Source organism: Nycticebus coucang, chromosome 1 (genome assembly GCF_027406575.1).
Source record: "Nycticebus coucang isolate mNycCou1 chromosome 1, mNycCou1.pri, whole genome shotgun sequence".
NCBI lineage: Eukaryota > Metazoa > Chordata > Mammalia > Primates > Lorisidae > Nycticebus > Nycticebus coucang.
The window spans coordinates 154,669,194-154,695,610 of NC_069780.1; positions in this window are offsets into that span (position 1 = coordinate 154,669,194).

Here is a 26,417-nt window from a genome sequence, read left to right on the forward strand (position 1 = left end):
CCTAACCTTTCAAGGGCTGATGAGTTTGAGTCTGAGCTGATTCTCATTTCTAGGGACCTAAAGTGCCCCAATCATCCCATTAGAGTAGAGGTATGAGGTTCAAGCAAAAAGATGAAGTCTTGGCCTATGTCTACTTCAGTATGTTTGTTGTGACTAAACCAGTTGTCGTTTCCTCTGGTTTTTGAAAACATAACCAGAATGAACACACTTAGCACAATGTTCACAGCAGGTCCTTGACCTTTAAGTAAAAGCTATTGTAGTCAGAGAAGCCTCTGAAACTGCCTCCATCTTGACCAAAAGAATAAATAAAAAACAGTATCACTTTTTATGAGGTCGGCAGATTAATCATTTGAGGGATGCAGGGGTGGCCATCTTCATCATATTCCCAATTAATTCACCAGTCTGGTTTCTGCAAAACTGATGCTCCTGGCAGGGTGACAGTGGACTAAAACAAACTTAACTAATTGTAGCTGTTGTGTCAGATGTGCTGCATAAGTCACTATGAAAGTTTTGAGATAGACTATGTCATAGTCCATTATTTCATTTCTGAGAAACGTAGTCGGTGGTGTCCTTTCTGTGCAAGTTTCAACTTGCTTGGCTCTTTGGTGTTGCTGGGAGAGCTTCATTTGTTTTCCACCTGTGCAGGTTTTATGTTTCTTGATTTTTGTGCATCTCAACACTTTTCTAATGACATATCTTATCTTTTTAAGAGCAGAATAACATACCTCTTTATGCAGTCTAAAGCTTTATGCTGACAAATGCATTTTTTTCAATGCCCATCAGAAATGAGAATGACATGGAATGGGCCTATAAGATGACATAGTCTTGCCCCAGGGCTGTGTTCATTCTCCTCTCTTTATCTCAACATAAACTGAAGAGAGCTGTCTTGTATTCTTAGTGCCTCAGTGAGTAACACTATCCAAGTGTTCACGAAGTCTCTGATGTGCTAACATGGGATCTCATATCATACTGCTTTGGTCAAAGGAATCAGCTTTATGGCAGAGGGGCTGTGGTTATCAAAGGGCCATGGGATGCCCTTATTCTACCACATATCACACTATCCAGAAACCAGCTAGCCTGACTGAGTAGGGGGGATTTTAGGTTCTCAACAAAGGTATCAACTTGGGGCTTATACCCTGCAGAGTGGTTCTGTTACCTACTAGGTAGAATATATGGGTGCAAGAACCAAAGGGTGTAAGTAGAAATGGCTCTACTCAGTATCATTCCCATTGACCACAGGGGACTTTGTGTTTCTCATTCCTGCAACCACAAGCTTTATTGTTCTGGAGGCTTTGAATCCTAGAGAGGGTGCTCTTCCCTGAGAAGACACAGTAAGAATCCCAATAATATTCTTACATGGTCATTTTAGGGCTTCTCAGGCCAACAGACCAACAGGTTGAGAAAATATTTGCGTATTGTAGGATAATTTACAGTGTCATCAACAGGGATATATAATAAGGGCATGGACAATATTTTGTTCATTAAGTTAATCCATTTTGGCATCTTTTGGTTTTTCTCTGTCCACTTTTAGGTGTGTAAATGTACTCACAGCAACCTCAGTCTGGCAAAGCTGTAGCTACTGGGGACTCGGACTCTACCAAGATGGGAACCCACAAAGAAAACCAGCCAGACCAGCACAGATGCTGGTTGAGGGGAGGAAGTAAATATGTGCTGAGTGGTGGAGGACAGGTTGTGAGAATCAGCTACAGCCTTGGAGTCACCTGTAGCAGTCAGGACTATTAACCTTCGGATCTATTAACCTTCATTTCGAAGTTCTCCTGATCTATTAACCTGATCTATTGACCTTCATTTCGAAGTTCTCCCAAGATTTTTAAGTGATATAAATGTAGGAGAAGCTATACTTGGAAGGAAGGAACTTAATGTGTGAATCAAGTGGGACTGAGCAATGTGAGGTTGGTGTCCTGCTGAGATCCACCTTAAAGAAAGGTATACGTAACTCCTAGATGCTGCGACTGTTGGCCAGCTGCCTCCTTCTCAACTACATGGCAACCCTCTTTCCTGGAGACTATGCTCTCCCCCAGAAGGCTAACAGAGGAAACAATATGGCTCCCTTGCCTCAAGATGGGACCGATTCTATGGTGCTCTAGAGCTCCCTGGGGCATCAGACTGAAGCTAGTCTGATGCAAAGACATCTTTGCTTCGCTTTGCACTTTACTCTTTTTTTCTTTTTTACTTTAAAATGGTAGATTTTATGGTATGGATTATATATCTTAATTTTATTTTATTTTATTTTTTTGTGGTAAAATAATTTTTTTTATTGTTAAATCATAGCTGTGTACATCGCCCTTTACTCTTGACGTTTGAAATTAGAGCTACAGGTATTACATAGTACGATAATTTGCCAAGAGCTGAAAGAAAAGGAAAGATAATATCATCTATTCTACTTTGCATTCCTTTTCTCCTTCTCCTGATAGCATTTTCTCAGTAAATTCTTGCATGAGAGTTCTCATCACAGGCTGTTTCCAAGGAAACTCACCTAGGAAAAAATACAATGCAAATTTGTAAAAATCATGTTTTTATTATTGTTAAATTCAAAAACAACCAGTTACAATCAAAGGATTTCTCAGTAAGGGAAGATATATATGCACACATCCAGATAGTTGTGTAGATAGTTGTGTGTGTGTGTGTGTGTATATAAGTCACAGATATTTTGTATGTTTCAATGGATGAACAAGCCAACTTTGACTTCCCCAAATGGCCTGGAAAGCTTTACCTTTTAGAGCCAGAAAAAGCCAAGAATCAAATCCTGAGTGGTGGGTATGCCTGTTTTGGTGACTTGTGGGCACATGTACTTTCTCCTTGGAAAAGAATGGAGCTGCGTGCATGCATGGGAGTGCCTGGGATGAATGCATGACTCAATCGCATGTCTTAGAAAAGAACCAGTAGGTACATAGCCCGCTGATCAGAGTACAGGTGAAGCAGTTTTGAATTATAAATGTATTTTGGGAAGATCTTACATTAGACAATAACCTGCAAGCTAGTCTTGGATCTCATTCTTCAGATTTGGATATATGTGAACTTTTAAAATTAGAGATACTACATTAGTAAAATAATTTATAAATAGCTGAAAAGGAGAGATAAGATCATCTGCCCTGTAGACACAGATGCATGTATACTTTTTAAGTCACGAGGATGAAAGAAGGTTCTCAGTGACTGGCACACCTCAGCAGGAATGAACAAGACAGATCAGAGAAGACCTGAATCTGAAAACTGTCCAGACTCCAAAAACCATTTTATTTGCATGTAGAACCTTGACTGAAGCCGCATGTGAGGTTATTGAATTATCTGATAAATGTAAAAATGAATCTGGCCCAATATTTTAGTACATTTGGTTTAGTTTCATTACCTATTTAATTTTGAAGTTGGCCTTATCAGAAATCTCCCATATGCCAAGAATACTAAAATAAAACTTTAAAAATTTAATTTTATCCCGTAATAAATAAAAGTTGCTCAGGCTCTTTGCTATGAAGGCAGAGCTGCTTTAAATCTAAGGAGGAGGAGGGATTTACCCATCAAGTTACCTAGGTTGAGGAGAACAGATGAAAAGAATGTCCAGAAAAGGGGCTGAAATGGAATGGAGTAGAAATAAGAAGACTTCACAGGAGAGAAGGGTGCCTAACTGCAATATCTGAACTTTGCTTTAGACAGGTGAAAATTTGCATAGCAAATAAGGGGTTGTAGGCTGCGATTTCTACAGGTCCCCCTTGCTGAGGGCCCTGTGGAATTTCTCTCCGGTCTGCAACCTGGTTTCTAATAGGATTCCCTTCAAGTTCAGCTGTATGTAGTTGCCCTGGTATCCTTCCTGCTTGGCTGTTTCTCTCCCACTTGACCGAGAAAACACCCTTTCAGCACATCCCTGTGGCAGGCTTTTCCTTTGTATTATAGGACAACTGAGATGGCGCAGGTCCAGCCCTCTGAGTCATCCAGTATGGGTTGGAAGTTTGGAACCCAGACAGAGTCTGATTTGGGCAAGTGATAAACTGACATCAAAACACTTGGCACTCAGGTCTGTGGAAGCACCTAAGAAGACAGACACTTCTCTAAACTCCAAATACTCTTTAAAGCCAGCAAATCTAGCCTGGAAATCTTACAATAAGATGATTTTCCACGAACTGTCTAGTACTTTGCTTCCCACCAGGTCGTAATGAGAACAGCTTTTCTTGCTATATTTAAGTTTGTCCAGTGCCAGTTCTGGTCTTGTCCTGAATTGGAGACATTGACAGAAACGAAAGTAATTGACAGTACTAGAAGAGCTCAGAAAGTTCTTTACAAATTCTGATCTAGGAGATACTGAGGGTGAGTATTCTTACTTTTGTATGTTCTTATAACACAAATAGCCAGAGGTTACAATTCGTTAACTAACCTGACTTCCAACTTGTCATAGACTATTCTTATTTCCCCTTACCTAACTCATAGAGCAAACCTTTGGCAGCGGGATGGAGGTTGGGGGGGATGTGATACAAATAAGTGTGAGTACATATGTGAGTAAGTGTGCACACAGGCGTTTCAGCTGGAGACAAGCAGACATTTGCTCATTGATTCTTTTGCTTTGAGTTGTCAATGGCTTGAGTTGGTGATACAGTAAGCATAATTTAGTAATCTCAAGTGACTATTGTTGGTGGGGAAAGGAAGCAATTTAAACGTCAAAGTGAAACATTGGGATACCAAACATTTCCATTCTTTTCTAACATGCTTTTGAAGCTATAGGCATATATATTGTCTTTAAATATTTTTAGTACATTATGTGAACAAAAGTTTTTTTTAACATAGGAGTTTCCCTTTCATCTTGTTCAATATCATTCCATTATCCCCCTTTAAAAACTCAGCCTCCTCACTCGTTATCCCTTCAAAAATAGAAGAAAAAAGAGGCGCCTGTGGTACAAAGGAGTAGGGCACCGGCCCCTATGGGTGGTGGGTTCAAATCCAGCCCCAGCCAAAAACTGAAAAAAAAAAAAAAAGAAAAAAGAAAGAAAAAAGGTCAGCAACCCAAATAGAAATGGAAGGACTTCCATGTCATCGAGAAAGGAAGAGGTAACATTGCCTTTATTTTGTTTTCATCTATTGTAAGAAGATAGGGTTTTCACCTGAGCTGCACTGTACAGAATAATGCAATTATTATTAACAGTAATTTAATGTAATAAAAATGGTGGTGGGAGCAGATTTCAAACCTAGAGACTTAAGCAGGAGAAAAGAGATAAAGTCAGACACCTTGAACTATTCAGTCTGGGCAGAACATTATGGCAATAGACATTATCATGTGCTAAAGCAACATTTGCAGATCCAAGTTAAGAAATAAAATGTTTCACAGAGATAAAAAGTTTGAGGAAAGGAACATATTGCAAAAAAAGTTCCTAAAAATTCAACATAGATAAATTCTACAGAATGTTGTTATGTAACACTGAAGTATGTCTGTGCAGACAAACCCTTGGAAAATAAAGCTGCATGAATAATTTTTACAGTTTTGCATATCAGAATGATTGATTAAAGTATGTGTTTATTTGAATAAGCCAGGAGTATCTGTCCCGGCTTCACAGATAAGTGTGTGCATGTTTATGGTTTTACAACCAAGGTGCTTTAGGGCAGAGCGCACAGCTATGGCTCTGCTACCTTCATCATTATCACCATCAGCCTTGAGAGGCAACCAGAACTCTGAACATTTGGGAATGCTGAGCCCCACCAGTGTGATTCAAATATCAACTGCCTGAATGTTTCTAATTCTTCCAAACTACTGGGGTCACCTGGTCTAGCCCCAATGCCAGCTGGGAAACGAATATCCTTTACTATATTCCTTGTTTCTCAAATCCCTAAAGATTTGTGAGGTTGTTGTTCCTTCTCATTACTCTCTGTCTCTGCTCTGAATCTGACCTTCTGTGACTGCTGTTCTCTCCCTTCTGCACATCACTTTGCCTTTTTCCTTTTTCACTACTGCCCTGATTGTCTTACCTCCCTCCCCGAAGTGCCAATGACACAGGCTGAGTGTGTAGCAGACTTTTACTTTGAGGGCAATTGCTATGGATGGAATGTTTATGTCTCCATAAAATTCGTATGTTGAAACTCTAATTCCCCAATGTGATGGTTTGTGGAGATGGGACCTTTGGAAGGTAATTAGGTCAAAGGTAGAGCCCTCATCATGGGGTCAGTGCCACTGTGAAGGGAGATTGGAGAAAGCTTGCTTCTTCTCTATACACAGTCACCAAGGAAAGGCCATGTGAAGACATGACCAGGGATAGGACCCTTTCCCAAACCTGACCATTCTGGCACCCTGATCTTGCATTTTTAGCCTCCACAAGCATGAGAAATAAATGTTTGGTGATTTGTTGTAACAGCCCAAACTGAGACAGTGATGGAGTCTTTACAGGGTAACACTGACAAGACAACACAGGAAACAGAGCCTTAATCATCACTGCTCTAACACTCATGAACAGTTTCCTACCCTTCTGCATTTTTTGCTGTTTTATGCCTTTCTTTGGTTTTGCCTGGTCTTCATCTTCTCATCTTTGGTCCCAATCTACCGGTTGGCCTCCAGCCCCCAACTTCCCATTTATGCATTGTAATTTAGTTTTCTGAACCCAACTCTTAACCAGGTAGGTGATTGAGCATGTTTTAGTATAAAAGACTTTCTATTGTTTATTGTTTGATGACTGTCATTTCATAGCACAGAAATTTTTTTTTTTTGCAGTTTTTGGGTGGGGCTGGGTTTGAACCCACCACCTCCAGCACATGGGGCTGGTGCCCCACTCCTTTGAGCCAGAGGCGCCACCCCATAGCACAGAAATTTTAAGATGCTCTGCTAACCTAAAAAGTTGTCTACTGTGGGTATTTAAAATTTTAAAGTGCAACAAAACAAAACAAAAACAAAAAACTCCACCAAAAACAAACAGAAAAAAATGAGCAGAAGTTCTCAAATTTTATTTATTTATTTTTTCTTTGAGCATGATCAAAACCTTAGATAAGATTCCGTATCCCTGGTTACAGCACAAGACAAAGTATTTTGTTTTCCTTCCTTGAAGCTCAAATTAAACACAAGTGATTCTCGTCTTCTTAATAATAACTGAAACAAATAAGTATAAAATGGATAAATAAATGGTATAATCCATTCATATAAAAACTTCGAGCAACTATATAAGTCAAACTTTCAAGATTTTCAGTCACAAGCACTATCTAATTTTTACAACTTTGTAGGTAGTCTTTAGTCATCTGATTCACAGACCACTAAGATATCGGGTGGTACTCAGCTGGAGATGTTGACCAGTGTGTGGCTACAATTTAAGTTGGTACTCAGTTTAACTAGTTAATAACCTATACTATTTCATAGATTACAAAATAATCAGAATTTCAGCAATGGGCTCACTCTACCTAAATTCAAAGAAGACTGATATATAGTCATGCTCTGCATTAGACTGTTTCAGTCAAAAATGGGTCTGTGATCCTGTAAGATTATGACAGAGCTGAGACATTCCTATTGCCTAGTGACATAATACCTGTCCTAATATTGTAGCACAATGCATTACTCGAATGAGAACAAACCACTGTTACTGTTTTATGTATTTACTATACCATGTACTTTTTTTGTTATTTTAGAATACATTCATTCTATTTATGAAAAAGAAAGCTTAGTACAAAACAGACTCAGGTAGGTCCTTCAAGAGGTATTCCAGAAGAAGGTATTTTCACAAGAGATGACAGGTCCTGAATATTCAGTGGGATAAGATGTGGGGGTAGAAGACAGTGATAATCATGACCCTGACCCTGTGTAGGCCTAGACTAACATGTGTGTCTGTTTTAGGGGGAAAAAGTTTCAAAAGTAAAAAAGAAAAATTTAAATAGAAAAAAATCCATTTTGATAGAATAAAGATATAAAAACATTTTTGCACAGCTCTACAATGTGATTATGTTTTAAGCTAAGTGTTATTATGAGTCAAAAATTTTTAAAAATTAAAAATAAAGCAAAACAGTTATAGGAGGCTAAGGTTAATTTATTATTGAAGACAGAAAAACTTTTCTTATAAATTTGGTGTAGTATAAGTGTATAGTGTTTATAGCATCTATAGTAGGGTACGCCTATGTCCTCACATTCACTCACCACTCACTCACTGACTTACCCAGAACAACTTACAGTCCTGCATGATCCATTCAGCAGTAATCATATTACTGATTAATATGCCAACAGGTTATTAATTCATGGGACTAATAATTCACTCCTTAAACTTCTAGGGTTACCCCAAAGGAAACAGGCAGCTCAGATGATAAGCCCCATTCAGGTTCACATGGATAGCAGGTGCCAGAGCTGAGCTTTGCTCTGAAGTTTTCTTCCAACCTGACTGTTCTTTGCTTGTGTACTACCAGGAAGAACCATAGTTTTGAGGCTACAAGAGCTATTCTAGGGGATAAATGACATCAACATGAGTAGGCCTTGATTTATAAGAGGGATGATGCTATTAATGTGTAATTGGGACACAAATCAATGCTAAAAGTGTATTTATAGTCTCTTCCCTGCTCTTACTGTCATTAGAGGGAAAGATTTTTGCCCTTTGCATCAGTTTCTGGGCTCCCCTTTAGGGCATGGAATATTTGTAATGGGCAAAGAGGAAAAAAAATGAAAGAATACAATAGGCTGAGTTGATTTAAACAAGAGTTGAGAGAGAGGGTTGAGGGGAAGGAAGAGAGAAAAAAGTCTTATGGCCTTGTCAGGGAAATCATATTTTGCTGCAAAGTTGAAGCTAGAGAAGCTTCGATGAGAGAGAATTGGAATGTAGAAGATTGGGAGTTAAATTTTGTTGCTTTGAGTTATAAAACAGATTCTCTTTGTTAGTTTTTGCATAAGGCAAGCAAAGAATAGTATTATTTTTACTCATGGTTATCTTACTGGGCTATTTCTTTGAATGAGACAGCATGGCAAGTCTGGGCCATGGGAGCACTGGGATTTATTGGATCTTGATTGGAATAAAGACGCATTGCTCCTCTAGACTGATTCGTCTGAAGTAGGGGTGAGGCTGGCTTCATGGGTTTGTGGCCAGCACAGTGGAACAAGGCCAGTGCTCAGAAGAACCCCCATGTTCTACTTGCTAGCATGCAACTAGCAACATGCTAGTTGCAGTCCTGAAATTTTCAATAACTTTATCTTTGAATTTATGTTTTGTATGTGAAGTCCAATGGGACAAGGAGCATGGCAGGGGGTTGAGGAGTGGTTGACCTAGACATAGAAGAAGGTCAGGTGTGAAGCAGGTGGCCATTGTGGACAGGGCCTAGTGGTAGCTATACCAGTGTGGATGAACCTTGTGCATTAGGTTGAGACACAGCAAGGTCTCTCTTGCCCAGAAATAGAACAATTCCAGATGGAAAGGTTTAAAGCTCTTTGGGGTCACCTGTCTGTCCTGAGTTGAACCAGAGGGAAGAGGAGATGCTTGACTTGACTTCCCCCAAGGTGGCTGGTGAACCTGAGGTAGAGTGTACCACATGCCCCATGTGGTAGGCATGGTTCCCCTTGGCCTGAAAGTGATGGCTGGATGTAGGGTGGAAAATGTCTGCTCTCTCCTGGCAAGTATCCTGTAGCTTGAACTGCTCCCTTGACCAGTTGTATGGTTTTGAGAATATTATCTTCCTGCCTCCAACATTTCTGAGTCTGATTTGCATGTGTCTCTTCAGATCAGCCCAGAGGGCCTACAGGGATGAGCCAATAAATATAAACTGGGTAATTTTGGAGATTCCCCTACTAATTTGATATTCTGATACAGCAGAACCTCTGTAAGTTGATCAACCAAGAGACTGTAACAAACTGGTCAACATCAGAGGTGGTCAACATAAGGAACCAGGCTGACTACACTGATAGGTACATGTGGTGCATGTCCAGTCTGTGAAAATTAGGTGAACTTCAGGAGATGGCTAATGTAGGGAGGTGGTCAACTATGGAGGTTCTACTGTATTTGCATTTAAAATCATCACTGTACAACATGAACGTGAAATTTATGTTAATAATGTAAAATTTTGATTTTTTTTTTTTTACTTAAGATGACATTAAATAGAAAATAAAAATAAACATAACCAGCTGAAAGACAGAGATCATTGGAAGAAAAATATTTATATTTTAGTACCTTTAATGGCATCTTTTTCCTGCTTGTTGAACTAGGATTCTAGGTTTTTATTTTGCACTGGGACCAACAAATGGTAGCTGTCTCCATCAGGAAAGCTTGTAAGACATCTGCTGGAAGACTGAAGAGTCCTGGATGAAAAGGACTAAAGCTTAAGATGGAAATGGAGTGAACCTGCTTTGCTGCCGGAGATGATGGGACTACTTTGGGTGGATAAAATGATGCAGAGGGCCAGGCGTGATTGCTCACGGCTGGGATTTCAGCCAATGCACGTGGATTGCCTGAGTTCACAGGTTCAAGAACAGCCTGAGCAGGAGAAAGCTGTTCATCTCTAAAAATAGCCCAGTATTATGGCAGGCACCCATAGTCCCAGCTACTTGGGAGGCTCAGGCAAGAGAATCGCTTGAGCCCAGGAGTTTGAGGTTGCTGTGAGCTGTGATGCCATGGCACTCTACCAAGGGTGACTAAATGAAACTCTATGTCAAAAAAAATTAAAAAAAAAAAAAAACCTGCTGTGGAACACAAGAGCACTCCTGGATTCTGTAGTATGGCAGGTGATCACTCAGACCACGGTTTTCTACAATGTATATATAGAAGGTCCTATTTCTGGGAAATGAACCATCCCATCTACTGCACCTTGGAGTACTGCTTGAGCATAGGAGCCATTTTGTACTTACTGAATTTTCTTGAGACCTTTACTTCTTTACACGAAGTTATAGCCTCTAATTAGAATGGTGTTTGTGGAGTTGTCTGCAAAAACTTGTGTTTCACCTTGCATAATGTGGAGTTGTCACTGTAACATGGCAATGTATCTAGGGACTACATTTCCTAGTTCTCCTTTGAAGCTAGGTGGGATTGTGTAATTAATAGAAAATAAATCAATAGATAATAAATGAGTGAAAAGAAGGTACTTCATTTCTATGCAGAGGTGTTTAAGCAGTGGGTGTTTTTTGGTGGTCAACATGAGGCAGTGGTTCATGCCTGTAATCCTAGCACTCCAAAAAGTCAAAGTGGGACGATTGCCTGAGCTCAAGAGTTCTAGACTACACTGAGCAAGAGTGAGACCTTGTGTCTCCGAAACATACACAAAGTTAGCTGTATGTCATGGTGAACGTCTGTAGTCCCAGTTACTTGGGAAGCTGAGGCAAGAGGATAACTCGAGCCCAAGAGTTTGAGGTTGCTGTGAGATATGATGCCACTGCACTATATCCAGGGCAACAGAGTGAGATTGTCACAAAAAAAGAGTTATGAAGAAGACTCCCTTAGCAATTTCTGCAACATCAAAAATAAATACATGGGACATGATTAAGCTAAAAATCTTCTATATAGCTAAGGGTACAACTAAAGCAAACAGCCTTCAGAATGGCAGAAGATATTTGCATGCTACTAATCTAACAAAGGACTGATAACTAGAATCTACAGAGAACTCAAACTAATTAACAAGAAAAGAGCAAACAACCCCATTTATAAGTGTGCAAGAAGTGTGAACAGAAGACAGACAAATGGCCAATAGACACATGGAAAAAATTCTCATCATTCCTAATCATCAGAGAAATGCAAATCAAAACTACCTTGAGATATCACCTAACTCCAGTGAGATTAGCTCAAGGGAAATAGTGATATACAGTGTATATTGAGAGTGGCTCTTGGGGGGCGGAGACAAGATGGCTGACTGAAGCCAGCTTTCCACAGAGGCTCCTGTCCAGAAGGAGAGTAAAAGGTCAGAAATTTAGCAAGTAACCTGGTGGATTAGAGTTGCACCAAGTGAGAAGGTTGAAGAACGCACATCAACCCCTCTGAGGCAAGCTGCAACCCCAAGGATACAAACAAAAGGTACAAAATCCATCACCAAGTGGATGGAGTCCCCTTCCCCATGAGAATGGCTCAGAGTGCCCCACAAACAAATGACCAGAGTTCAAAGGTCCTACCACTACACTCCACAGGAGAGACCCTCTAAAAACTGGACTTATTCCCCTACTAGGGTGCCACGGCATCCTCCTGCCAGGCTAAAACTGTATAAAACTGTATATATTCTCTACCTGCAATTGTGAGCTCCCAGCACTCACCTCCACTCTCACTCTGAGGTCTGGAGGCCTGTCCCCCGGGAGTCCAGATTCTTTGGTGATTTCTTGAGGGGTGTGGATTTCTTATAGGGCCTAGACTGCAGCTGGTCAGTGCTGATTCTGCGACATGGGAGTGAGGAGAGGACAGTCAGCTGAGAGGGAACAACGCTGCCAGAGTGGTGGTGCTCCAAGGTGCAGAGCAGCAGCCATTTTTGGCAAAAATAGGGCTCACTCCTGGATATTACGAAGTCACACTCCCTGTCTCCCTGGGCAACTGAAAGAGGCCATGCATCTTCTCAGGTGGCAACCACCATGGAAAAGATTGGGACGGAAACGCAGGCCCCATGAGTAAAGGGTATGCCTGAGGCGGTACCCATCTGGGTGGAGCGCAGGGACTAGAAAACTCACACGCAAAGTCGGGAAATTCCCAGGGCAGGGCTAACCCCAAGAGGACCGCTTTACTGAACCTAAGATACACCCGGCCCTCAGGGGATGGTCAGCCTATAGACAAAGGAAGGCAGGAGGCTAGAACTGACAGCTAACAGAATACAAACCTGAAAGAGCAAAGACAGGGCCTGAGGCACAGGTTCTGGGAACTCAAAACAGCTTCTCTTCTGCAGGGGAATTTAGCAGGGACAAAAACAAATTCCCACAAAGTTGTTCTGTTCTGTCAGTAACATCAATCAGGGGCGGGGCTGGAACTGAGTGAACACCCACCAGCCTCCATCAAGCACCCAAGGTTGTCAGGCCTCACTTCCCCCTGCTGGATAGAGGCAGAGAACAGTGGCCTGGCAGAGCAGATATAGATTTCCTTGTGATTCAAGCAGGTGCAAACCCCTAGAGTATCTGCTCACTGGAGGCAACTGGGTCACAGCCCTGCAGGGATATCAGTGACTGGGTGTGGCAGAGGTGCAAGGTGGGGAAGGAGGCATCAACCTTTCCAGACTAATCTATTTGCTGGGTGGGTCCTCCTGACTTCACAGAGCACCGGAGCAAGTCATATCTGAGTTAACACCAGACCCATACGATCCAGTTGCCAGAGACCTTTTAAACTCTCCCACCTAAAACAGGTGCTGACCGAGACAATTGATTTAGACCTTTTGAACTGAGCCAATCGCCCAAGGACTATTCAAGTGGTGCCCTCGGTGTGTGGTTATAGGAAGGTTTGATTTTCCTTTTCCAATTGTTGCCTGTGGGGGGCGGGGTGACTTAACTGCTGGTATTTCTCCATAGCTGAGACTTCAACCCAGAGTAACTGTTTCACTAGGGTTGAACAGAGACCAGCTGAAAACAAGACAGAACCACTTAGCCACATCACACCAAACAGGTCCCTAGTTTCTCAGGCCATAGCACTGTACAGGTCCTCGACAAAGCTCCAGGGAAAAATCAAATGGTGTAAAATAATCATGGGGTGGAATCAGAGGAAAAACTCTGGTAACATGAATAACCAGAATAGATCAACCCCCCAAGGAAAGATATGGCAGATGTAACGAAAGATCTCATTCATAAATGGCTGGCCAAGATGTCAGAAATTGAATTCAGAATTTGGATCGCAAACAAAATTACTAGAATGGAGAAAAATTTGGAATTAGAAATTCGAGGAGCAATTCAAAAGTTGAATTAGAAATTCAAGGAAAAATTCAAAAGTTGTCTCAAGAATTTAACAAATTTAAAGACAAAACCACAAAAGATTTTGACATTCTGAAGCAAGAATTTGCAGCCCTCAAAGATCTGAAAAATACAAAAGAATCTCTCAGTAACAGAGTGGAGCAAGCAGAAGAAAGGATTTATGACATTGAAGACAAAGCCTTTGAGTGCTCCCAAACTCTCAAAGAGGAAGAGAAATGGACGAAAAATGGATCATTCTCTCAGAGAGCTCTGGGATAATTCAATGAAGGCTAATATCCGCCTCATTGGAATCCCAGAAAGTGATGAAGTGGCCTCGCTGGGCACAGAGGCCCTTCTCCATGAAATTATGAAAGAGAATTTTCCAGACATGCCAAGAGATTCTGAAATTCAGATAGCAGACAATTTCAGAACCCCAGGACGACTCAATCCTAATAGACATTCCCCAGGCCTATCATAATTAACTTCACTAAAGTAAATATGAAGGAGAAAATTCTGAAAGCAGCCAGACGTAAGTAATTCATTATTTACAAAGGGAAGAATATTAGAATGACTGCAGATCTCTCAGCTGAAACTTTTCAAGCCAGAAGAGGGTGGTCATCGACTTTTAATCTCCTAAAGCAAAATAACTTTCAACCCCGGATCCTGTATCCAGCTAAACTGAGTTTCATTTATGATGGAGAAATTAAATACTTCAATGACATTCATATGTCAAAGAAATTGCCATAACCAAACCAGTTCTTCAGGATATTCTCAGACCTATCCTCCATAATGACCAGCCCAATCCTCTACCACAAAAGTAAACTCACTCAGAAACTTTTGATCAAACTCCAACTTCCACAGTGGTGAAAGGATTAAAAATGTCCACTGGACTTTTGAAAAACTTGATACCCAAAATTTTACCAGACTTATCAATATTCTCCATTAATGTGAATGGCTTAAACGGTCCCCTAAAGAGGCACAGGTTAGCTGACTGGATACAAAAACTCAGGCCAGATATTTGCTGCATACAAGAGTCACATCTTACCTTAAATGATAAATATAGACTCAGGGTGAAAGAGTGGTCATCCATATTTCAGGCAAATAGTAATCAGAAAAAAGCAGATGTTGCAATTCTATTTGCAGACACAATAGGCTTTAAACCAACAAAAGTTAAGGAAGGATGAGAATGGTCACTTCGTATTTGTTAAGGGTAATACTCAATATGATGAGATTTCAATTATTAATATTTAGGCACCCAACCAGAATGCACCTCAATTTATAAGAGAAACTCTAATACACATGAGCAACTTGATTTCCTCCAGCTCCACAATAGTCGGAGATTTCAACACTCCTTTTTTTGTGTTCGATAGATCCTCCAATAAGAAGCTGAGCAAAGAAATTTTAGATTAAACCTAACCATCCAACATTTGAATTTAGAAGACATCTACAGAACATTTCATCCCAACAAAACTGAATACACATACTTCTCATCAGCCAATGGAACATACTCTAAAATCAATCACATCTTAGGTCACAAGTCTAACCTCAGTAAATTTAAAGGAATAGAAATTATTCCTTGCATCTTCTTGGACCACCATGGAATAAAAGTTGAACTCAGTAACAACAGGAATCTGCATACTCATAAAAAAACATGGAAGTTAAATAACCTTATGCTGAATGACAGCTGGGTCAGAGATGAGATTAAGAAAGAAATTGCCAATTTTTGGAACAAAACGACAATGAAGACACGAATTATCAGAACCTGTGGGATACCACAAAGGCAGTTCTAAGAGGGACATTTATAGCACTGCAAGCCTTCCTCAAGAGAATGGAAAGAGAGGAAGTTAACAACTTAATGGGACATCTCAAGCAACTAAAAAAGGAAGAACATTCCAACCCCAAACCCAGTAGAAGAAAATAAATAACCAATATTAGAGCAGAATTAAATGAAATTGAAAACGAAAGAATTACACAACAGATCAATAAATCAAGAAGTTGGTTTTTTGAAAAGGTCAATAAAATAGATAAACCTTTGGCTAACCCAACCAGGAAAAAAGAAGTAAAATCTCTAATCTCATCAATCAGAAACGACAAAGACGAAATAATAACAGACTCCTCAGAAATTCAAAAAATCCTTAATGAATATTACAAGAAACTGTATTCTCAGAAATATGAAAATCTGAAGAAAATTGACCAATACTTGGAAGCATGTCACCTTCCAAGACTTAGCCAGAATCAAGTGGAAATGTTGAACAGGCCCATATCAAGTTCTGAACCAGCACCAACCATACAAAATCTCCCTAAAAAGAAAAGCCTGGGACCAGATGGCTTCACGTCAGAATTCTACCAAACCTTTAAGGGGAATTAGTACATTTACTACTCAACCTGTTCCAAAATTTAGAAAAAGAAGGAAAGACTACCAACACATTCTATGAAGCAAATATCACCCTGATCCCCAAACCAGGAAAAGACCCAACAAGTAAAGAAAATTATAGACCAATATCACTAATGAATATAGATGCAAAAATATTCAACAAGATCCTAACAAACAGAATCCAGCAACACATCAAACAAATTATACATCATGACCCATTTTGTTTTATCCCAGGGTCTCAAGGCTGGTTCAATATACATAAATCTGTAAGTATAATTCAGCACATAAACAAATTAAAAACCCAAGACCATATGATTCTCTCAATTGATGCAGAAAAAGCTTTTGATAATAACCAGCATCCCTTCATGATCAGAACACTTAAGAAAATTGGTATAGAAGGGACATTTCTTAAACTGATAGAGGCCATCTACAACAAACTGACAGCCAATATCATATTGAATGGAGTTAAATTGAAATCATTTCCACTCAGATCAGGAACCAGACAAGACTGCCCATTGTCTCCACTGCTCTTTAACATTGTAAGGGAAGTCTTAGCCATCACAATTAGAGAAGAAAAAGTGATCAAGCTTATCCATATATGGTCAGAAGAGATCAAACTTTCGCTCTTCGCAGATGATATGATTGTGTATCTGGGAAACACCGGGGATTCTACTATTAAACTCTTAGAAGTGATCAAGGAATACAACAGCGTCTCAGGTTACAAAATAAACATTCTTAAATCAGTAGCCTTTATATATACCAACAATAGTCAAGCTGAAAAAGCAGTTAAGGACTCTATTCCATTCACAGTAGTGCCAAAGAAGATGAAATATTTGGGAGTTTATCTAACAAAGGACGTGAAAGATCTCTATAAGGAGAACTATGAGACTGTAAGAAAAGAAATAGCTGAAAATGTTAACAAATGGAAAAACATATCATGCTCATGGCTGGGAAGAATCAACATTGTTAAAATGTCCAGACTACCCAACACAATATACAATTTTAATGCAATCCCTATTAAAGCTCCACTGTCATACTTTAAAGATCTTGACAAAACAATACTTCATTTTATATGGAATCAGAAAAAACCTTGAACAGCCAAGACATTACTCAGAAATAAAACAAAGCAGGAGGAATCACGCTACCTGACCTCAGACCATACTATAAATCAATAGTGATCAAAACAGCATGGTACTGGCACAAAAACAGAGAAGTAGATGTCTGGAACAGAATGAGAAGCAAAAGATCAATCCAGCTACTTACTGTAATTTGATCTTTGACAAACCAATTAAAAACATTCAGTGGGGAAAAGATTCCCTATTTAACAAATGGTGCTGGTTGAACTGGCTGGCAACCTGTAGAAGACTGAAACTGGACCCACACCTTTCACCATTAACTAAGATAGACTCTCACTGGATTAAAGATTTAAACTTAAGACATGAAACTATAAAAATACTAGAAGAGAGTGCAGGGAAAACCCTTGAAGAAATTGGTCTGGGTGAGTATTTTATGAGGAGGATCCCTCACCCTCCTGGGCAATTGAAGCAGCTTCAAAAATACACTATTGGGACCTGATCACACTAAAAAGCTTCTGCACAGCCAAGAACACAGTAAGTAAAGCAAGCAAACAGCCCTCAGAATAGGAGAAGATATTTGCAGGTTATTTCTCCGACAAAGGTTTAATAACCAGAATCCACAGAGAACTCAAACATATGAGCAAGAAAAGAACAAGTAATCCCATTGCAGGCCGGGCAAGGGACTTGAAGAGAAACTTCTCTGAAGAAGACAGGCGCGTGGCCTACAGACATATGAAAAAATGGTGATCATGTTTAATTATCAGAGAAATGCCAATCAAAACTACTTTGAGATATCATCTAACTCCAGTAAGATTAGCCCGTATCACAAAATCCCAAGACCAGAGATGTTGGCGTGGATGTGGAAAAAAGGGAACACTTCCACACTGCTGGTGGTAATGCAAATTAATACATTCCTTTTGGAAAGATGTTTGGAGAACACTTAGAGATCTAAAAATAGATCTGCCATTCAATGCTATAATTCCTCTACTAGGTATATATCCAGTATATTCCAACAATCACATTATAAGAAAGGTATTTGTACCAGAATGTTTATTGTAGCCCAATTCATAATTGCTAAGTCATGGAAAAAGCCCAAGTGCCCATCGATCCATGAATGGATTAATAAATTGTGGTATATGTACACCACGGAATATTATGCAGCCTTAAAGAAAGATGAAGACTTTACCTCTTTCATGTTTACATGGATGAAGCTGGAACATATTCTTCTTAGTAAAGTATCTCAAGAATGGAAGAAAAAGCATCCAATGTACTCAGTCCTACTATGAAACTAATTTATGGCTTTCACATGAAAGCTATAACCCATTTATAATCTAAGCATATGGGGAAGGGGGAGAGGGAGGAGATGGAGGAGAGGGAGGGGGAGGATGGGCAGAGGGAGGGTGATTGGTGGGATTACACCTGCGGTGCATCTTACAAGGGTCCATGTGAAACTTAGTAAATGTAGAATATAAATGACTTAATGCAATAACTAAGAAAATGCCAGGAAGGCTATGTTAACCAGTGTGATGAAAATGTGTCAAACGGTCTATAAAACCAGTGTATGGTGCCCCATGATTGCATAAATGTACACAGCTACGATTTAATAATAATAAAAAAAAAGCTGACAAAATAAAAAAGAGAGTGGCTCTCTTTGGGAGGAAGGATTAGGAGGTTTTAGTATTCTCTGTTAAGCATTTCTGTCACAATAGAATTTTAAAAATTAGTGTCTGCTTTTATGAACAAACAAAACTTAGGCACAGAGACTTGAACTACCCCACACATGATGTCAGTTCTGCCAAGTATTAACGAAAGGCTTCTGGGAGTCTCTTTCATCACACAGGTAAGGAAACTACCAGGCAAATTGAAAGGCAGAAAGTGTCCTTGTGAGAGAATTTAGAATGTAGAGCTATTTTGGATGTTTCAATAAAAATAAATAAAAATTTATTAAGATTGTGTTTACAAATGAGGGCATATCATTATCTCCTTTAATGAAATCTTTTCTTGTTATTCCAACTTTCACATAATTATTTTCATAATTACATTGGTTTTACTACATTCCTGGAGACAGAAAGGAGGAATTTGAGCAGGGAGAGAAGCCTTCCTCAGGACAGGCCTGAGCTGCTGAAGCATCTCAGGAGTGTCTTTTTAAGACACTTCTGTTCTTAATTTTAGTTGAAACCAGGCCCAGCCTTTGATGCATTCAGTCTAGTAATACACACCTTCTTCCTTTCCAGCCAGATGAACTTATTCACATCGCAGACCTCTGTCAGAAAAGGAAGTGGTTCAGTAGTTTCATAAATGCCAATGACACCTACCTAATGGCATTAGAAATATTTAGGAAGGGCCATTCACAACTGCTTCAAAGTGACAGGAAAGTACCTGCCTCAAATGAGATTGCACATTACTGGATGGGCCCGTAGAACATTTATCCAAAGGCATGCAGTCAGCAAGATAGTTCCAACTGCCCAGAAAAACAGATGTTAAGTGGTGATTGTGCTTTGAAACAGAAATGAAGTTAAGGGTCTTCTGTTGCTTTTAAGTAAGTCAAGCTGTCTGAAAAGCAAAACAATTTAAATGAAAAACATTCTTTCTAGATTGTGTTTCTTCTGGTAATTCACATTGGTGTGTGTGTGTGTGTGTGTCTAGTGCTATCTATCTTACATAATTAGGAGAAAATCTCAAAGCAAAAGTTGTACATAAGATTGCTAGTAATATCAGCTGTGTAAGGTTGGTCTCCACTCAGAGTCATGGTATACTGGAAGTAAACTTAATTATGAAAATGACTGCATGCTGGTAGGCAAGCATAGGGTTTTTACCTGTTCAATTTATACATTAAACAAGAATAAATGTGCCATTATTATATTATACATTGCTGGCTTAATTTTTTTTTTAGAAAACCGTCTCTTTCTTCGGTCTATAGAAAGTTTTATATTCTCAAAATGGTACCAATCTTTTTTATTTCATCACTAATGCTTATGTGCGGAATTTAGACATGCTCGATACACCAGGAAATCTCTTTCTGTCAAAGCACTTATTTTTGCTCAGAGTGTTGCCTTCTTTTAATAAGTCTTAGGGTAAAAGCCTCCAAAAGGCTGTTTGCTCTCATAATCTGTCCCCCAGAAGTATTCAGTTGTGCATCTGGGATCATCTGTCATTTATTCTATGTATAGAAATTATAATCCAGCTAAATGAGAACAGAAGGTTCACTCAGCGTTCTTTCCCAAGTTTGGGGTTACATTGACCTTTCCTTTGTTTAAGGGCAGCCCAACCTCATGGTTAAGATGACAATTAGCTGTCATGCATGTAGAACTAATGTCTTGGTCCAGCACTGACTGTCCAAAAGAGTATGTTAACTCATGTGTATATGTGTGTGTATGCATGCATTTAGGTTGTACGTGTGTATTTATATCCTTCAAAGAGCAATATAGATTTATAAAATATACTGATTTTAAATGACCAGTTAATTATCAAATAGTAATTAATATATTCTCCATGAGGATATCCAAACCCGTGAGGTGTAGTTTATTGCAATACTATTTGGACTAAATTACAAAGGACTGACAACCAAAATCCTACATATCAAGTTGTAGGCTATCGCTCATGTATTTCAAACAATATTCCTTATTTTTAAAAAATGAGGTAAGTGGGGCGGCACCTCTGGCTCAAAGGAGTAGGGCACCAGCCCCATATACCAGAGATGGCGGGTTCAAACCCCGCCCCAGCCAAAAACTGTAAAAAAAAAAAAAAAGAGAGAGAGAGAGAGATAGGACACTCCCTGAGAGAATATATTAATAAGATTTTTTTTTCTAAAATGTAAAAAAAAAAAATTTGAAATAATCTGCTGAACATTTTCAAGAACCAGGATATTTGGCCTTATATAGTGAAAATGTCTGGGTGTTTTTGTAGTGAACCCTTCATCCTGTTGTTTGCAGTTAGGTAGGTACATCTACGTTTCAACTATGAAAACGAGCATTGGAGGGGCCAGGGCTTGGCCTAGAAGCTATAATTGATCAGTGTTTCTTCAAAGGAATCAGGCAATGTGCTCACTGAAAATTAGGTGTTAAGGCCATAGAGATATGAAGTAGACACTCTTCATCTCCAAAACATAGAATTTGATGTTTACAGTAAGCCCAAACTACTATTATTACCCATAGATAACCTCCCTTTGTGTATCTCCTTCCTTAGGTTTCACTACCTACTTCCTCTCTGTTAAAATTTGTAAACTTAGAGAATCAACCATGGTCTCTTTCCTCAAGGCCCAACTCTAGGTTCTTTCAAAGAACTTAAGTGGATTATTTTATCTACATTATTATGTTACCCTCTCCAGTCAAAGCAGTTGCAAAATGTTAATGATTCACTCTGCATTAGTATCCAGAGAGGTTATATAGTAGATTTGGAAAAAATACAGTATTTATGGTCAAAATATTTGGGTCTAATTCTGATTTTTCTACTTCACCCTAGAATTTAACCTTCCAGATATTCATTGTTCTCATCTATAAAACAGAAAACACTTCTACTTATCTCAAATGTAGTGGCCACATTTTTATCTGCTTACCTTACTACAACCGAGTTGCTCTGGAATTACCCTTTGTCCACAGGGGGGCACAGAGGCCATGTTTGCAGTACATAGCCCCACCCTGCTGGCCAAAGATAATTGGGCCAGGAATGGATCCCTTTCATGCAAGGTTTATCAGAGCTACATTCTCCCAAGAATTTGTAATTGGGACTGAGTAATTACAATTCAGCTGGGCCGGTCAGTTGATGAGAGAAGTACATCGGGGAGGTCTGATGCCCATGTTGGGTAGAGTGAAGCCAAAGCACAGAGACAGACAGAGCAAGAGATGGAGAATCCCACCCTCACTTCCTCCTGGCTTTCCACATCCTGATTCCAGCCTTCTGGAATTGCTTGTCCTTTGGGGCTTCATAAGACCACGATGATGATGACGCCGACACCGACGATGAAGACTATGTCAATGATGATGATGATGATGCAGAAATGTATTCTTTTTCTTAAAGTTTGACTTAGGTTTCTGTTATTTGAAGCTAAAATGTTTGCAATAATGCAAACGTCATAAATGTGCTACAAGGATCAAATCAATCATATAATTAGGGAGACTTTGAAAACAATATAGAATTGTATGAATATTATCCATGATTATTATTAGAAAATGTTCTTTTTTTTTTTGGCCAGGGCTGGGTTTCAACCCGCCACCTCTGGCATATGGGACCGGTGCCTTACTCCTTGAGCCACAGGCGAATCTAAGAGGGTGAATATTAGGTACTTGGGGGCAGATAGAATCTTTAGCTACAAGCTCTTCAATGTGCCATGGCCATAGGTGTAACTCTCCTACCTCAGGTCAATGTTGTTTTTAGTCTTGTGATAAAATGAAAAGTGAATACACATTTGCCCTAGATGTGGAGGAAAGCAGCTCTGAAAAACTAGAGAATGATTGTTTGTAAGACAAATAATTTGTATCATCTGTTTTTAAAAGTGGTTTACAAAAACCCCAAACCATATTAACCTAAGGGAATTAGTAGAGACCCTAAATCTTCGCATGTAAGAAGGTATCAATTATGAGCTCTAAAATCAGTGATTAAGAAATGAATGCATAATAGTAATTGTTAAACAAATATTCTTTTTCTATAATTTTATTTATCTGTAGCATGTAAGAATGTTTTATGTCAATGATTCCCACTAGCCTGAGAGTCAACAATGCCTAATCTGAAGTCATGGGAAGATAGAGCAGATATAAAGAAAAGGGTCCTTACATCCATATCTATGGCTGGATTTGCCCATAGATACAACAAATACTTTATTTTATATAAAATAGCTAAATTTATTAAATAATTATTTTACATGAGTTGTATGATTTAATTCTCACAACTAGCTTAGATAGTATCCTCATGTTATAAGGTTTATCTGTGACCTAGAGTGAACTAGTAATTTATTCAATGTCCAACAGGTAGTTAGGGGCAGAACTGATGCTCAGTCAGTCAGCGTGACTCCCAGGCTCTTAACAACTGTAACTGTATTACTTCTAGTATGATAAATATCACCAGCTTTCGACATATGATATTGTCATTTTGTATGTCAAGAACATCAAAATATTAGCAGTTTCATGATGCAATCTTACTGTGTTTTGACTGTTTGCTTTAAAAAATATAATTGAATTTAATGTATTTTAACAACATGTAATTTTTCATAATGCAGAAATTTAAAAGACAGCTTTACAGAAGATATCTTTAAGTACAGACTTAATGGAGGGTGTCTTAATCTAGGGTTCCCCAAAATTAGAGTTACCAACAAGATTAAGTACTTTAGCTTTATTGGAAGGTGTAATGTCACAATAGCAAGAATAGAGGAAGAAAAAAAGCAAATGCTAGATTATAAATTTCTGAGCTGGGTGCAGCTTAAACATACACACAGGCACACACAGCAGCTTCCTCAGTTACACGAGGCATCTTCTTGTACAAACAATATCTACAACAGTCCATCAGGGAAACGAAGGTCTGACTCTCATTGGTCACAGTCCAAACCTTCCAGGTTGAGAATTCTGCTCTTTGCTCTCATCATCTGAGTCTGCAAGTCATAAGAAAAGCCAAAGCTCACCATGAGTTTGTTCTGACTGGACCATATCAGTTATAGGTTCTGACATAGAAGCTTTGCTTAAGGTAGTGCTGAAGCCCGGTTCTTACCCTGAGGATCCTGAGACCACCCAGAGCATTAATGTATGAGACCAAGATGGCAAGTGCTGGGATACTCCATTAAGCAAGCAGCTGAGGCCCAGGAACAGGAAGAACCAAGCACATCTGAGTAGGGTCATAAATGACATCTGGTACAAGAGAACCTCAATTTCATATGGAGGTGTGAAGAATTCCTGATAATTTAAAATGCTGAAAATATGCATTTAAAATGCAGAAACACATGGATTTTTTTCTCTTATTGATAGATTGATAATTATTATCTGCTTCTACTCTTGGGTTGGCCTCCTTATCTGTCATTCCTAATGAAACCATGAGGTTCTAACACCATAGTTTTGGAAGTAATGTAAAGGAACTCCCCCCAAACTATAACAAACCAAAAAAGAAAAAATTACCCAGCACAACAACAACAAAAGAGATTGATTAAATACCTGCAATACCAAAGAGATTGATTAAAAATCTGATCTGGTTCAAAAGGGGGAATAGTGTTATTTATAAATGTCCAGGGCTCTTCTCCATTTGAGAAAAGATGTTTGTTATTTTTAAACTTTTCCAATGACTGTGACTTTGCCTTCCTCTCTTGTTGAAAACGCAGCACCTTCCATGACACAGTGCCCCAAACACTGCTGGATGGAATAGATACACAGAAGTTCTCAATTCCCCGGACGGTATTTGACCACAGTCTATTGTTGTTGGATGAGTCCCATTATGGTATTGGCCAGAACTGACCTTTCATAGTTGATACATTTTGAACAGCCCATGGCTTGAGGTGTTAGGATGTCAGCCAACTTGAAAGAAATATAATCCCAGAACACAGTGTATTGTTAATTTTTTTCTCTTTCTAGATAGATTTTTAACAAGAGCCCAGGGGTGAGAAAGTTGAGTGGGGGACGGGGAGACAAGGGGGAGGAGAGTAAAAGGCATTTTCCATAATCCCACCTTCTGAGGTTGCCAGTAGAGTGAGCAGACATGGTGACGACTGCCCATGGATGACCTGAACCTCACTGCCCAACCCACCAATATTGGGACGGTCCCTAGGGGTCAAGAGCAAATGACAAGGTACCATGTTTTCTCTGCCTGAGTAAGGAGCATGCATGTGAATAGGACAGAGATACTCTGTTTTAGAAAAATCTTGTTTGTTCTTTTCTTTCATAAACAAAACTTTTCCTGCCACAGACTGGAGGCCTGATGAAATAGGTTCCCACACTGGGAAGGCTACAAGCGCCTCATATGCTTGGCATGTACCTTTTAAAACTTTACCAGGCTTTCCAGTTTTAAGCCTATCTGTTAACTTTAATTGTAATTCACTGTGGAGCTGGCTTAAATTCAGTATCTAAAAGGGCTTAAATTCAATAACTAAAAAGTCAAGTTACAATTACATAAGGAACGGGCAAGCGCGATCTGTTTGGAATTGGCTCAGATTTTCATCTTACTCTTTCATGTCCCTGCGTTTGGGTATTTCTTAAAGTTTAAAGCAGAATGTTTTCTACAAATCTATAAGGAGGAAAATTCATTCCCAATATTCTATAGTGAATGAGAAGCAAGAGCATGATTTTTAAAAGTTCATAGTAAAAACTCAGACAATATCTTACTTCCTTTGTAACCCCCCCACCCTGCAAGAATACATTGCTTATTGAGACATTTTTAGTTGCTCCATTCCCATTCATTTTTGAAATTGTAGGGACATTTAAGTGGTCAGCCTGCACAAAAGAAAGAGGCTGCAATATGAATATCTGACTATAGCTTATCAATCGATTTCTGACAAAAATTGAGTTCAGGGTTGAAAATAGAATGAATCAAAATCTTGGAGTTTTTATATAAACTGCTAACCTTTGGAATAATTTTGCTTGAGTCAACCTTTTATTTTTAACACTTAATGCCTGGCCATTGATGTCGATCTGGGCGAGAAGAGAAGGTATCCAAATCTGTCATTGTCCTGAGTCAAACGATGCCCAGCAGATACTTAGCAACTCTTAACAAGGCACTCTGGGATACTCTTCTACCTTTTCGAAGCAATTCATACTTTCCCAGGACTCACTTTAAAACAACCCTGCAACGTGGTGGAGTGAAGTATTATTATTATTTCCCCCACTTTACAGACAGCAAAACTAAAATTCTAAGACAATATTTGACTTGCCTAAAGTATACAAGAAGAAAGTGGTGTGTTGGGACTTAAATATATATATAAGGTAACATGTTAATAGTAGCTATTCATGGATCCTCTTGAGTGAATTATTCCCTCTCCTGAAGCTGGAGCTGCTCAGCTGGTGCTCCAGAGTTTTGGCATATCCATTGCCAAAGGTGTCATGAAAATAGGAACGTACAATTCATGTACGATGAGCGAATGTGCAAATGTATATGTATAAGCACATGTATCTAGGCATGTGTATGTACATATATTCAAGTCCATTCATTTTTGCTTTATCAATTATCTGCTTTGTTTCAGACATTATTCTGGGTGTCAGGAGTACAGTGATGAATAATA